At 38.2% G+C, this 14,458-nt stretch overlaps 1 long non-coding RNA gene and 1 pseudogene across 1 annotated transcript; both read left to right on the plus strand.

Moving 5' to 3' along the window:
- Positions 1–9,570: 9,570 nt before the first annotated feature.
- LOC122643613 lies at positions 9,571–12,298 on the plus strand (annotated as a pseudogene).
- A 1,198-nt stretch (positions 12,299–13,496) lies between these two features.
- LOC122642130 lies at positions 13,497–14,241 on the plus strand. Its single transcript, XR_006330014.1, has 3 exons — positions 13,497–13,538; positions 13,644–13,898; positions 14,083–14,241. It is a non-coding gene; the product is annotated as an uncharacterized LOC122642130 (long non-coding RNA).
- The last annotated feature ends 217 nt before the right edge of the window (positions 14,242–14,458 follow it).

Here is a 14,458-nt window from a genome sequence, read left to right on the forward strand (position 1 = left end):
CAGACTCAAACGTTATTTCATTGACACTGTACCATATTTGTGGATTATTATAACTAACCACTAATATGACGGAACAGGAGAAAAAAAATTCAATTAGCCCTAGCTCTTAATGACTAAAGACTCATGGCGTTGCATGTTTTGATAAGACTCATAGAGTTGTACTTACGGACACCAGTATAGAGCGGATCAGCAACATGATCTGCTAAGGGAAGTAGAACAACCAAAATGCAATCAAAGGTCTTTTCTTACACAGCCCCTTCTCCAAGAAGACTTAAGACTTCTCTTCGCACCAACTGCAACGTGGATGAGTTCCTTGACTATTCCCAGGCATGATTCCATATACAAATGTCTCATATTTCCTTTGCCAGGGACTCTATTGTGGTTATAAACATCTTACAAGCCTTGATCAAGAACAGTTCCTTTCAGCTGTTATTATTTTGTGCTGTGATAGTTTTCTGTGCTTCAATAATTCCAGTTGGGCTCCCACACCAGAAGATCTCAAATTTTCAGAAATATTTACCTTTTCCAGGCTACACTATCAAAGGAAAAGGTATTTGGGGAGCTTCTCACTACTTGGGCTCCTCTTCTATTTGTATGTAAAATTATACTTCCAACACAGTTGAACTGCTTTTCCTATGATTGGTAATCAAGTAGAAGAAACAGAATTTAAAGTCAACTAGAATTTTAAACAAGTATACTAACCTCAGAACACAGACCATAGTTTAGCCCACATCCCCAACTGCAGCAAAAGCGCAGCTTGGTTTTATCATACAACCATAAGCAATCGAGATTAGTTTCCTTCACTAAATTAATTCATTCTAAAAATTCCACGGTGTGAAGGCGTTGTATTTATAGCCGGGTCTACTCTGTAACTTTTACGTCCTTGAACAAGGTCATGATCATCAAAATTTTCATGATTACACAAACAAGGACATATCAAAAACGAGATTTTAAACTTATAATACGAAAAGCAGGAATTCAGTGTATATCGCAGCTGTTCAACCGATTCCATACCCCTAAATAAAAGAGAAAAAGGCGCACCTTTCCTGTCCAGCAGTATCCCATATCTGTGCCTTGACAGTTTTGTGATCAATAACAAGCGTTCTCGTCTGGAATTCAACATCAATCGTCGCTTTCGAATCCAAACTAAATTCGTTCCGAGAAAACCGTGCAAGAAGCTGGGATTTTCCGACTGCCGAATCTCCAATCAAGACTACTTTGAACACGTAATCAGTCTTCTGATTGAAATCTCCTCCATACAAATTCGACGTCTCTCTATCTATCTCAAATCAAATCAACCCCCTCTCCCGTCATTCAATTCAAACAAAATCAAAAAACAAAAGGGGGCAAAAATCTTTGATCAATTAAACTACAGAGGGATCGGGCGGGGAGACCGAATGTGATCGAAAGCTCTAATTGCTTTGGAAAGAAGAGATTGAGAGAGGTAAAGAATTGTCATGAGGTTGTTTCAGTCAAATAGAGAAAGAGAGTGAAAGAGAAAAGGGTTTCAGTGAAGAGATGGAAAATACAGAGAAAGAGAGAAGAAAAAGAGGATTTTTCAGTTCACGGAAAAAGATCTTATGCAGCCTGGAAGAAGTTAGGACATGGAAGAAGAGCTTGACCTGCTTTCCCTTCGTTTCCCCGATAGAAGTTAGGACTTGGAATGACCCAGCGGAACAGTTGTTTTCTGTCCAATGCAGAGATACCGCCAAGGCTTTCTTGTATTATCAGGGAAGACAAGGCTGGCCTTCCTGTGTTCCGGCTTTAGTCTTTTACATTTTGGTTGTACAAGGGAGGGTTTCAGCGTGGTGTGAGCAGAGAGTGATTTTCTGTCTTGGTTTCGGGGTAAGCCGGGCTATGCCCCCTCGTGTAATTCCTTTATTGATTTGGTTGTATTATTAATAAAATTCTAGGGGTCACCCCGAGTCCCAGATAATATTCGGGGTAAAAAAAAAAAAAAAAAAAAAAAGTTAAGATATGGAATATCCCGCATTTATTCAGTGATCCAACTAATTGATGGTGGATTGTAATATCCTGAAAAAATAAGAGAGTTAATTTAAATCTTTATTTGTTATGTAAATCCTATATAAGTGACGGAAGGATAATCTGATTTCTGGGAAAGCCCTGAGAACGCTTTAGCCTTAAGACAACCAATCAGGGGTTAGTACTTTCGTACTTAGTCAAGGTTAGTTCCCAAGAGTCATTTTGGGAGTTTTACCAAAAAGGGTAAAAATGTCTTTGTTAGGGTTTTCTAGAGAGAGGGAGAGAGGCTAAAAAGGGTATTTTTGGGATTTCGACAATAAATAATTTAATAAGTAAACCAATAATTAATTTAATAAATGTTCGCTATTTGAATAATAAATTAATTTCTAATTAGTTCAACCAAACAAACCTTATCCTAATTTGGGCTAAACCTAAACCAGCCTAGTTCTAGTGTGAACGGGCCTAACATTTGTGGGCTTAATAAGTTATAATTTAATTTTAATTATTTCAACTTAATAAAATAATATTATTTTAAAGGATTTATGCTTGGACGATTTTTATAGACTGTATAAATTTTATTTGAGTTTTGGATGAGAGGATTAAGGTGATGTGGCAATCTCCCATTGGTTGGAGACTTAACACTAAGAAAATCTTTTCTCTAAGGATAAAAGAAAATCTCCATGGAATAGAATCCTATCAAAATAAGGAAGTTAAGTTAGATTAAACCTATCAAATCTGATTTTTAATTAAAAACTCTAAGTTAAAGATTCCTTTTGAAATAATTTTATTGGAGGAAAGCAAATTAGACTTGTAATAGAATTTTGGAAAGAATCATAAAAGGGTTTGAATTATTCAAAGAGTTTAAATCATGAGAATGAAGCTCGCTTTTTCCCTAGCAAAAACGTGAGGGAGAGAGAGAAATCGTGGAAGAGGAAGAAGAAGAAAGGAAGCAAAAGAAAAAGGGGAGAAGGAAAAGAGAAAAAGGAAAGAAAAAAGGAACGAAAAGAGAGGAGGAAGAGGAGGAAGAGGAGGAAGAGGAGGAATAGAAAAGGATCAGAGTTATTGCCTCGCCTCTATTGTTGGACCTATAGTTGCAGCGTGCTCATCATCCTCCATTAGAGCACTTTCAAAGCTTCGTTAGGAAATCCGATTTATCAAGCAAATGGTGAGTTGATTCAATCCCGTACAGATTTGACCTTTTGCTATTTGAAAGATCATAACTCACTCAATAGATATTGAAATTGAGTGATTCTAATTCTGTTAGTCAATAGACACTAAAATCTACAAATTTTACAGAAATAGATATCTTCCAATTCTGACTCTAAATGGATCAAAAGTCACGTTGAAGTTAAGTAAAGAATTCTGAAATTTTCAAATTTCAGGAGAAATACACATTGATTAATTCGACAAACCTGTAAGTGCACTTTATGATTCCATGCTTATATCCTAAATTTCTCTTCAATGATCCATTTGATTTATTCTCCAATGATCTACGCTCTATTTGATTTATTCTCCAATGAAACTATGTCTATTTCATTTGGTCTATGATGATCTATTCTATCGAAATACTGATCTTATGATTTTAGATGATACATCTTAAGCCAACCTATGATCTATTCTAATCAGAATCGATTGATTTGGTGAGCCTATTTTTTTGGTCATTTACCATAGTGATTTTATATGGTGAATATCATATGTCATGATTTAAATTCCTATAGCAATATTAGTATTGTGATTTATTTTCATGCATGTGTTTAAAGGGAGAATTTTTATTGAATTACATTGCATATTATTTAGTGAATAGGGGATTATGTTCTCCTATATTTTGTATAAAAAAAAAAAGAATTATTGATTTACACCTAATGGTAATGGCATATTATTTAAGATTGTATTACGTTACAGGCCGTATCACGTTACGGGGCACTATGTCATGAACTTGAAGGATTTATGATTAATTATAAGATTTTGGCTTTTGCGGAAACTGAAAAATGGTTAAAGGCTGTATCACGTTACGGGGCCATATTTCACATTTACACAAAGTTAATTGATAAGATTTTGGCATTTGGTGAAACCTGAAAATGGTTAGGAGCTGTACCACGTTACAGGCCGTATTATGTTACGGAGCCATATTTCATGTTTACCAAGAATTTATTTGAAAATGTTTGAGAGAAAATTATTTTATTGCATATGCATAGCATTACCGCATCTTTATTTATGATCTGCTATTCCATTATTACCATGATTTCCATCTAATCTTGACTGTTGCTATTCTTTAATTTGTATCTCTAATTTGGAATACTCAAATGGTTATTATATTGTGTGCCTGCTAAGCTTTTTCCCAAAAGCTTACTCCTTACAAATTTCGGATAATGAGCCTTTAGAACCTAGAGTCGCACTTGGTGGATGGCTGATCGAAGAAGTGGAGCCACGTGATGGTAATGATGGACCTTACTGTATTGCTGTTAGAGGATATCAATGATTTTATTACGTTTGAAATTTTGGGAATAATGAATTAATTTGAGACTTTTTGGGAAGATTTGTAGTACGGTGTAAGTTTAAAATTTTAAAGATGATTGTAACAAGGTAGATATTATTGGATTATTTAAAGAGTTCACTGTGTTTTAATTTTTTTTAGAATGGTTAAGATTAGGTACACTGCCACTGTAATTTGAGGCTACGTTGATTTTTATTTGGTTCACACTTCGGTTCCTTTTCGCTAAGACTATTGATCTTGTGAACCGTTAAAGACCTAAACCCCTTGACGGATTTGGGTGGGGGCGTTACAATCCATCCTCAATCTTCTCTCTCTGAGAATTCCTCTTGTCAGTGGTCTCGCCCCTGCTCCCTTGTGCTCAATTTTAATTGTGATGCTTCTCTTTCCTTAAATCAATCGAAAGGAGGCCTAGGTTTTGTTATCCGAGACTGTAATGGTGTGATCTCCTGTGCTCAGTCGGTTGTCTACTCTTTCGACTCCATCATGATTGGCGAAGCATTAGCAATCAGGACAGGGCTTATGGAGGTCATTAGCCGTTGCATTGATAAAATCTGGGTGGAGTCAGACTATGAGAGCATCATCAACCTTATTCTAAATCCCTCCAGACCTCGACCCATAGCTATTCAGAGGATTATCGATGACATTAGTTATCTTCGCACTTGTTTTGAACTTGTAATTTCTCTTTCGTATCTAAAGAAGCTAATGATTTAGTTGATACTACAACAAGGAAGGCCCTGTCTATCCCGTGTGCGACAGATTAGCCATTGTCCATATATATATATACACACTATAAAAGTAAGTACTCCACATTTTTTTTTGGTTCAATTTTTAGATTCCCAAAATACCCCTGAGATCCCTCTCACAAACTCTTTTTCTCGCGCGAACAGATGCATCTCCATACAAAAGAGACCAGACCTCACTCCCTTTCTCTTAGACTCTTCCGACTTATCCTCATATGCAACCTCTGCGAGAAGGTAGGTCGCTCCGTCACTGTGTCTCTTTCCTTCCTGGTCCCCTCTTTCATCCCGTATTATTGAAGTGTTTAACGGATCAGATATTATCTAATGGAAAATTGCAATATCCGAATTCGTATCCGTTTAGTTTTTAGATGAATACATATATTGCTTTCTCGAATACGAAACTTTTAAGCCCGTAAATGAAATTCATGCAATGATGAAATTAAATTTATTTATTCGAAAATGACCCGGGTTTGATGAATATACGTACTCCAACAAAGAGTGGTGTTGGTGTTGCATCCATGGGTTTGATGTGGCCTGAGCTCGTCACGAAATTGATCGAACCAGTTGTTATGGCTTGACTTTGTGCTCATCCATATGAATAAATCTAAGTTGTTATGGCTGGACTTAGTGCTCATTCATATGCGTTGCAGGTGAAAACCTCCGATGCTCGGTTCGCCCACGGATGAGCCTGCAAAAATCAAGCGATGAGCACAAGAGAGCCGGTGTGGCTTCGGCCAAGGATTCTCCGACGCTCAAGTCAGGTCTCCAATGCAACAGCGTAACTGCGTAGTGAAAGCAAGATGAGGAATGGTGCTCCATACCTGGGTATTTATAGAGTGAGGATGAGATGAGGCGGTTGGGAGAGTCCTAGTATGGTAGGAGTCCTTCTTTTGGAAGACTCTCTTGCGTAGAGCTAGGGGTGTCAATACCCAACCCGAACCGATGAAACCGGCCCGGACCACACCGGACCGAACTCTTAATGGTTCGGGTTCGGTTTGTGGATCTAGAGAGGCAAACAGTTTGGTTTGGTTTGGGCTAGCCCGACAGTGCACCGGTAGCCCGAACCCAAACCGAACCAACCTAACCCGATAAATAAGTAAATCAATAAATGCCTAATGCCCCATTGCCCCCTAAATGTGTTGTGATAGTTTCTCACTTTATCTCATATCCTTTGTTAGTGATTACCCAACCAATTGTATCCATAGGCCATAGGACATAGGATACAAAGATGCATTGTATTTGAAATATTTTATGTACTTAAAAGAGAAAGAGAAGAAAAATTAGCACTAACCGGACCTTACTAGTTATATAAAATCGGTACCAAACCGAATCCAAACCGATATCAACCCGTTATCATAAACCGAAACCGACAAGAAACCAAACCGCACCGAAACCGAACATTTCTTAATGGTTTGGTTTCGGTTTCTATAAAAGTCACACCGAAACCGAAAAGCCCGAACCGAAACCGGCCCATTGACACCCCTACGTAGAGCAGAATGGAGAGCTATTTTCGGGGTCGGACTCTTATTAAGGTAAGAGTCCATGTAAAGTGTGATTTCATATTGCGCCGGGATCGTGGCTAGATCCTTATCCCGTGATTCTTGGGATGTGCTGACGTGGCCCCGCGATCCCCGGTGGGGAGCTATGGTAGCTTCTGTGGAGGAGGGCTCGGCCTCGGAGGTCGGCTTGGGAGATCGATCTTGGCAGTCAGCTCGGCCTGGGAGGTCGGCCTAGGAGATCGGTCTTGGCAGTCAGCTCGGCCTGGGAGGTCGAGTCTTGACAGTCAGCTCGGCCTGGGAGGTAGGCCTGTTAGGTTGGTCTCGGCCAGGAGTTTATGGCGACTTGTGTGGGCTCGGCTCAAAGATCGGCCTCGGCCCTGCAACTTGTGTGAGATCGGCTCAATCAAGTGACCTATCGGAGACCGGTCTGCCCGGCTTCCTACTCAGCTCAGTTTGGTTCTTGGATTGACCACAGGTCTGCCACGTGGCAACCTCTGATTGGTGGGGTGTTTTATGCCTCATCAATATGAATAGGTCGATATTTATGGTCATTTTTGAGATTTTATTTTTTTCTATTTTGTTAATTTTTTAATATTATTTTGAACAATAGTGGCCGATGCAGGAAACGATCTAGTAAAAGCCGAGTTTTGGTCTTTTTGACCAATCCAAGCCGATTCTGATCGATCCTGAGGCTGATCCCAGGATTAGGAACCATGGTTGTAATAGATGCTTTTGCCATCTAATTTTAATACAAAATTCATTTTTGAACAGTTTTAAAAATATAACCGTTCAATCATATAGTTCAGTTCCTCTGCAAGTACAGGTGTATGTACATGTGAGAGGTAATCACTTTTCTTATTATTACCATTTACAAGGGGAAGAGAGGCATTTATGAAAACAAAATAAACATGTCATTGGTTCACAGGTGTATGTTCACCTCCGTCTAGAATATCCATTCTCTCCATCATATGGAAAATTTATGAAATAAGTTTCATAAAACACTTGAAAAGAGAAGAAGACTATTTCCTAATACATTTTTTTTTGTTTTTATTTGGATTTTGGAGAGGGTCGCCGCTTTTCTTATTTTATGGGGGATGTCTTATAATAGAGGAAACCATTTAAGAATTTTTTTTTTTGGTAAAAACCATTTAAGAATCTAAATGATGTGATTATAAAGAGGGGTATGATTACATATTTTAATTGGAGATCTATGGGATCAATGGCAGGGGCACTGAGGCACAGCTGTATGTACAAAATAATAATAGAATTTGTCGGACCTTTAATTGAGTTATTAAAAAAAAAAGGCTTAAACCGAATATTGCTAGTTAATTACAGATTGGATGCTAATATCTCATCGTTACCAAAAACCAACTGGTTTTGTTTGCTCTTTCATAACTATAAATGGCGAATGTGTGATAAACTGATCCTTGTGAGATAAAGTTGACCAATGAGAACAAAGCACAAGGATCATGTGTTGCTGCCTGGGATTTTGAAATTTGAATCATCCCAAGAATTTCCATATTTGGTTAAAATAGCGGATTGTAAATTTTAGCCGTTGGTATTTTATCTCTCTCTTCCCGCCATCTCTAACTATTCTGCTCTATTCTGATCTGGATTTCTGTAATTATTCTAAGGTTCATTTGGTTAAAATGGAGGGTTGTTGATTTTGACGAGACTTCATTTACCTCCTCTCGAGTACTTGTCTCGTGAAACTGCATTTCTCCTCTTTCGCATCTCCAGCTACGCAAGTTTGAGGTTGTTTTTTTTCTCTTGCTGCTTAATTTTTTTTCCTTTCCTATACTAACATAACCTATTCTATAGGCTATGGCACTGCAGGGAGGCGGACCACCAAACCCAGCAGCAAACGCAAACCCAAACCCAGACCCAGACGGGCTCATGGAACATCTGAACGCCATCGTACAAGGTTTCATACAACATTGGCCGTTCATACAGCAACAAATTGATGTGTTTGCTCATCTTCCGAACAATGCGCAAATGTTACAGCAGTTAAACGCACTGAATGCGGCAGTTAATGCCCAAACTGTTACTATGCAGAATTACTACAATAATATTCAAGCGAATCTTGGCGTGATTCGTCAGGGTATGATTGTCCTGGACTATAACAGTTGCGCGAGAGTTCTGAACTCTCAAGCTAACTGGAACTCAAATGTTCACTGGCTGTAGAACAGACAAGGACAATTTCCACCCGGGGCGCCTGCGATGAAGAATGATGTGCTGTACAACTTGACTGCACGTCGAGTCAATGCACTTCTTAATTTCTACACACTCGGCATCATCGGAACTGTTGTGGAAAGGCGCCGTAGACTTGCGTTCTTCATAGGTTTATTATTTTAGTTGTTTTTAGATTTTATGTTTAAGATGGAAGTTAGAGCATGTTATTTAGGTACTGTTTGATGGAATTAGGTGCTTGCTAATTTACTTGAGCTATCTTTATATTATCTTTTGTCAAATTGGACATTCACAAGTATAGTAAGAATCCAATGCAACCAATTCTGTATTCATTTTGCATTTATGAGCTAATTTTTGTGATTCAGAGATTCTGATTGGTGTTTTAAGGTAAGAAAAATGAAGGAATCTAATGTTTCAATTCTCTTAATGGAGTTCAAGGATGTTGATAGATTGACTTTCCGGAGAGTGTTGAAACCTTTGGGTCAAGTTGGATATAATTTTTTAGTTTGTGATTCCTTAATATAGGAGAGGAGAGGGTGAAGAGTTATATATATAGAGACTATGATGTCCATACATAATCAAGTATAGGAAAGCTAAGTTTTAGTCCTTAGCTGGGTTAGATTCAGCATTGAATTTCCCCACTATAATCAGTTCACATGGATGTTGAGTTCTCTCTTGATGGTTAAGGTATTTTGGGTCTTGCCGTCCTATGTGTATCTTATGTTCTGTTCCAACGTATTGGTTGAATTGTATTTCGCTTCTCAGATCACCAGATAATCATCTCAAGAGCCGTAAAGAGATTACATTGACAGGTTTTGGTCTTGGATTGATGCTTGCATTTGAGATTTATTTATTTTTTTTAATGGTTTTTGTTTTCTTTCTGAAAATTTATTTGAATTGCACATATGTACGAGTAAATGTTTGGTTTTATATTGTCCACAGATCAAATCCCTGCTGAAGGAGATCTATATTGCCTTCTTCATTGATGAGGTCCAAAGTCTATTGAAATTTTGTGTCATTGATATGTGTTGTTTCAAATATTTTGAATCCCAAGCACTGTTCAACACTTGACAGGGACTTTTGCTCTTTATATTAGAATGGATATTTCTCCTCTTGCAGAGATTTTGGAATTATTCCAATGGAAGAAGAGTATGCTTCTTTTATATCTTGTGATTTGCTTGCACTTTTGAATTTTGAGGAATTAAAAAAAAGCAAGGCAGAAATAACATGATATCTTTTTATGTAGTGCCCCCTATTCAGCTCCAGCAGACAATGGTGTGGGTGTTTCTGATCCTGGTCCAAGAGGTCAAGCAGAAGCGTCCAGTCAGAGAGATGCTGAAATGCCTAACTCCCAAGGCCTTCCGGAAATTGAAGTTATCCATGATGCTGTTCATAGCTCTAGATCAGAAGACTTTCCAGAGTTGCCATACCTCAGTAATGGTGCTTTTGAACAAAACAAGCAATTCAACGAGAACATGAGTGTGGAAAAGGCTCTTTCTCCAATTGTGGAGGATATGGTAGTTTCTGGAGGATAATCTGAACCATTTCAGTTACAACCAGAACTACCAAACTCTGTTGCTTCAGAAGAGGCCCTTGAGGGTTTTGATGCACATTTTTCACTAGGTGGGTTCACCTTGGGCATCATTACAATATATCTATGTTTGTTCTATTTTACTGGCTTAAAAGAGAAAATTCTATTCGGCCTTTCCATGATAATGGTTTCTCATGATGCTGGTCATATGTCACATGGACTGGTGATTCAATCAACACTGCCTATTGAGAAACAAAAAGCTAGACCACGGAAGAGAAAACAGATGTTTGATCAGTCTGTAGTGTTGTCGAATAAGTAAGTGTTATTGTTATTGTTATTTTTTCCCTTAGTGTAAAGTTCTTGCTTACTCTTGTACTCATCTTTGATTATGGAATTTCATGTTATTAATTTGGGTTTTGTAGGTTCATGAAGGAGAGCCTCAGAGACCCCAGTCGTCTAGTGCACCATTGTAAGAAACTTCCTTGCACAAATTTGGATGTTTGGAAATTCTACAACAGCTTAAGGATGGAGCATGTCTTCCTTGAACCATCAATTTCTGGCTAGTGATTTCCACTTTGCAGGCTGAATCTTGGTACTTCACCAATTCCAGTCTGTGGAACTGATTTTATGAGAATCTGGACATGTATCTTGTGTACAAATCTTCAAAACATATATAAGAAGGATTTGATTTCTTCCAGAGTTGGTTCAATTCCCACAGAGGATGCTCTTGCTGAGTTGATGGGTGCACAGTCTCCTGCTCCCATACCTGACCATGAGATGGAAATTGAACACCTTCGATTTGAGGAAGGCCATGTTGGTCTCAGTTTTATTCCTGAGTTGATGCCTTCTTCACCTGGATTGATGCCTTCTCCATAAAAAAGAGATGGATTCACTCCCATCCATGCCAGTAGTTTAGACCAGGGCCCATGTCAGAAATGTCAGCTGGAACTGAAATACTGCCAACACCGGATCTAGAGGGATTTACCGAACCACTCAGCACTGAGCCGGGAACATCAATGACTCGTTTTGAGGTTCATTTCAGTCTCAGAGATACTGGTTTTTCAGTTATTCCAGAGTTGCTGAATTCTGCAGAAACAGATGTGAGTTGTGTGTGTTGTGTGAGGGAGATGGATCCTGCAAGCACCAAATGCAGTATGTTACTGATTGAATGGTATTTTTCATGCAATGTACGACCTAAATTTTCTGGAAGCATATGACACACCAGCTAGTAAGCTACATGGTATTCCAATTTTTTTCCCACCTGATATGCAGTTGCTTTGAATGATTTCCTGATTTGCATAGTGTTTTGTACCATTTTGCTTTTGGAAGCTTATTTTCAAATGATTAGTGGAATAACATTTAGAAGCTTAAATGTATTTAAGCAATCTCCATCTGTTGTGGTAGTTAGATATTCTTAGTGAAATTCCCATTTCTGTTAACAGGGCACAGACAAAATGAAGAAGTTGACACATTGTCTGTAAGGACCAGGTAGGCATTTGTGTTTTAGATCTTAAGATCTGAGTAGCATTTATAATCTCTACTGGCCTGAATGACCTGCAGGGTTGTGGTTCAGTATTTGAGAAGGCAGTTGCCTTCAGCCCCAAATTCGAAGGGCCCATCAGGATTCTTAGCTTGAACAAGATTTTAGAAGGAAAAACCAGAAAATTAAGTGCGCGGATGTTCTTCGAAACAATGGTAGGCTTATATGAAGTTCTGTTTAAAGATGCAACTGCAATATTTCATGATTCCCTTTTTCTTTTCTTTTTTTTTTGGGGGGGGGGGGGGGAGGTACCACTCTATTTGTATCTTTATACTAACATATTATACCTTCATATAGTTTCATTTATCCTTGAAATCGTAATCTCGGAGATGCTATTTTGGACAACAAACTTCTTGTATTATACCATGAAGAATGGAATAGGAGTAATTGTCAGCAAGCGATCATTCTGACAGCCTAAGAAATGTGATTTCTTGCCGGAGTTGGTGAACTCTAATTACAATATTCTTTCAATTGGTTCTCGGCTGTTGCATTGCTTATTTCCTTGGCAGCCTTCAAGAACGAGAAACCCCTACTAGACAGACAGTGATCAGTGCAAAAACTATGACATAACACCTTTTTTTCTTGTCAAAAGTTTGTAACATATGTCTGATTCTTTAACTCAATAATTAATCTAGCCTACCTTAGTATGTCCACCAATTTACATTTTAGCAGACTGGGACAATTCCAAGTGGCTAATTCTGTCATACTTAATGTACCAATCTAATTATTGGAGCTAACATTGATACTGAACTGATACACACAAGATAAATCTCTCACATAAATCACTAACCCTAATACACTTCACGAGTGATTTCTGAATACATTGTTGTTGCTGAACCTAAGAGCAACTCGACACATAAAATTTTAGTACAGAAAAAGATAAGCAGCCTCAATACATTGTCATTCTTCATGTGATACTCCAAAATAAACACCAGAATTTTGACAGGTTCTAACATTAAGCAGTCTGATAAACTAACTCTTATTAGCTTATTTCCTTCTTCTTTTAGTGGAAGGAGGGTTAAACTTGTAGCTTCTTCTCCAAAGCTGAATATCTTGTGTCTTCATAGATTTAGAATAGCAATACAAAGTATTTGAACAATTCTAAACTAGTAAAGTAGTAATGCTCTTTGCCATGATGTGATCCATTAAATGACCACTGATGTCATCTCTATTTGTCATGTAACATCAGTTTGGAGATTTCAGTAGCATGTGTTGGAGAAAAACAACCTCTTTTCCCATCCATATGTGCAATTAATGGAGATACACAATGATAAAAAAGTATGCACGAAATAAATAATACACTGAGGAAACAAATCAAGCCACTTTTAACATGGAAAACCTTTCCAAGGCGAAAGGGGAAAACCACAAAACCTCATCCAGATAAAACCTTCAACTACAATGAATAATGGGATTACAAGATCTTCTCTCTAGCCATTGCTAGAGGCTAATAAACATCAAGAATAATAACCTTTCATGGATAAAAAAACAACACGTGAAACAAGGTGGATCAACGAGATAACATTCTTGCAACAACAAGGGATTCAAGCCAAGGTTATTCCAGGTACACAAAACAATAATGGAACTGTTTCCCATCATTTAACTGTAACTGAAGCAGAAACCATTTAAGTGGAACACTAGTTTGATCACTGAAGTTATTATCATACAGGCATTACAGCTGCTTCCGGAATAGCAGCAGAATTGAGAATTCCATTAACCCACCGGGGTGTTGCAAGTAGTGTTAGATTTCTCACAAGGCACTCAAGAAAAGGAGGTACTGATCCTCTGTATGTGGCAGAGAATGCAGCAGATCCTGATTCAACCTTGCCTCCCATCTCTTGCTCAGAAGTTGATGGATCACGGTCTACCATCTGATAAACCTGCTGCTGCAATAGAACGAGGGACTACCCCTCAACAACAAGTGGTGAGTGAAAAAGGTTGATAGTTTTTCTTTGTTTCACCTGTGTGTGTCTAGGGAACTCCATGGATTCCCCCTGTGGATTATTTAATCAATGCACTAGGTGCTTGTTAGGTATCCTTTTACTAAGAACTACTCACTGAGACCTGAGCAGTCATTACTTTTCACATCTATCTGAACCATGATGTAGGTATTTGCAGAACTTAAGGATCTCATCGATGAAGTTACATCAGCAAACTTGGTTTCACCAACCCTAATCATTATTGGGAAGGTTGTCGCACTCTCACCGTTCTGGCCTCACTATTCAAAAGAATCAGCTATTTTGATGGAGACTTAGTTGTCAAGTTCAGGATATCCAAGAAAAAGTATAGTATTTGCATTTGAAACATGGTTTTAACTGAGGCCTTCCAACTATGGTGCTGTACTACTTTCGAAGGATAAATAATCAATGTGGTTACTTGCACATCATGGAGGCACATTTGTCTGGGTTGTCCACATTGGATCCATTTGTCTGGGTTGTCCACATTGCATCCAATGTGGACAACCCAGACAATAATTGTAAGGAA

Source organism: Telopea speciosissima, chromosome 10 (assembly GCF_018873765.1).
Source record: "Telopea speciosissima isolate NSW1024214 ecotype Mountain lineage chromosome 10, Tspe_v1, whole genome shotgun sequence".
NCBI classification, from domain to species: Eukaryota; Viridiplantae; Streptophyta; class Magnoliopsida; order Proteales; family Proteaceae; genus Telopea; species Telopea speciosissima.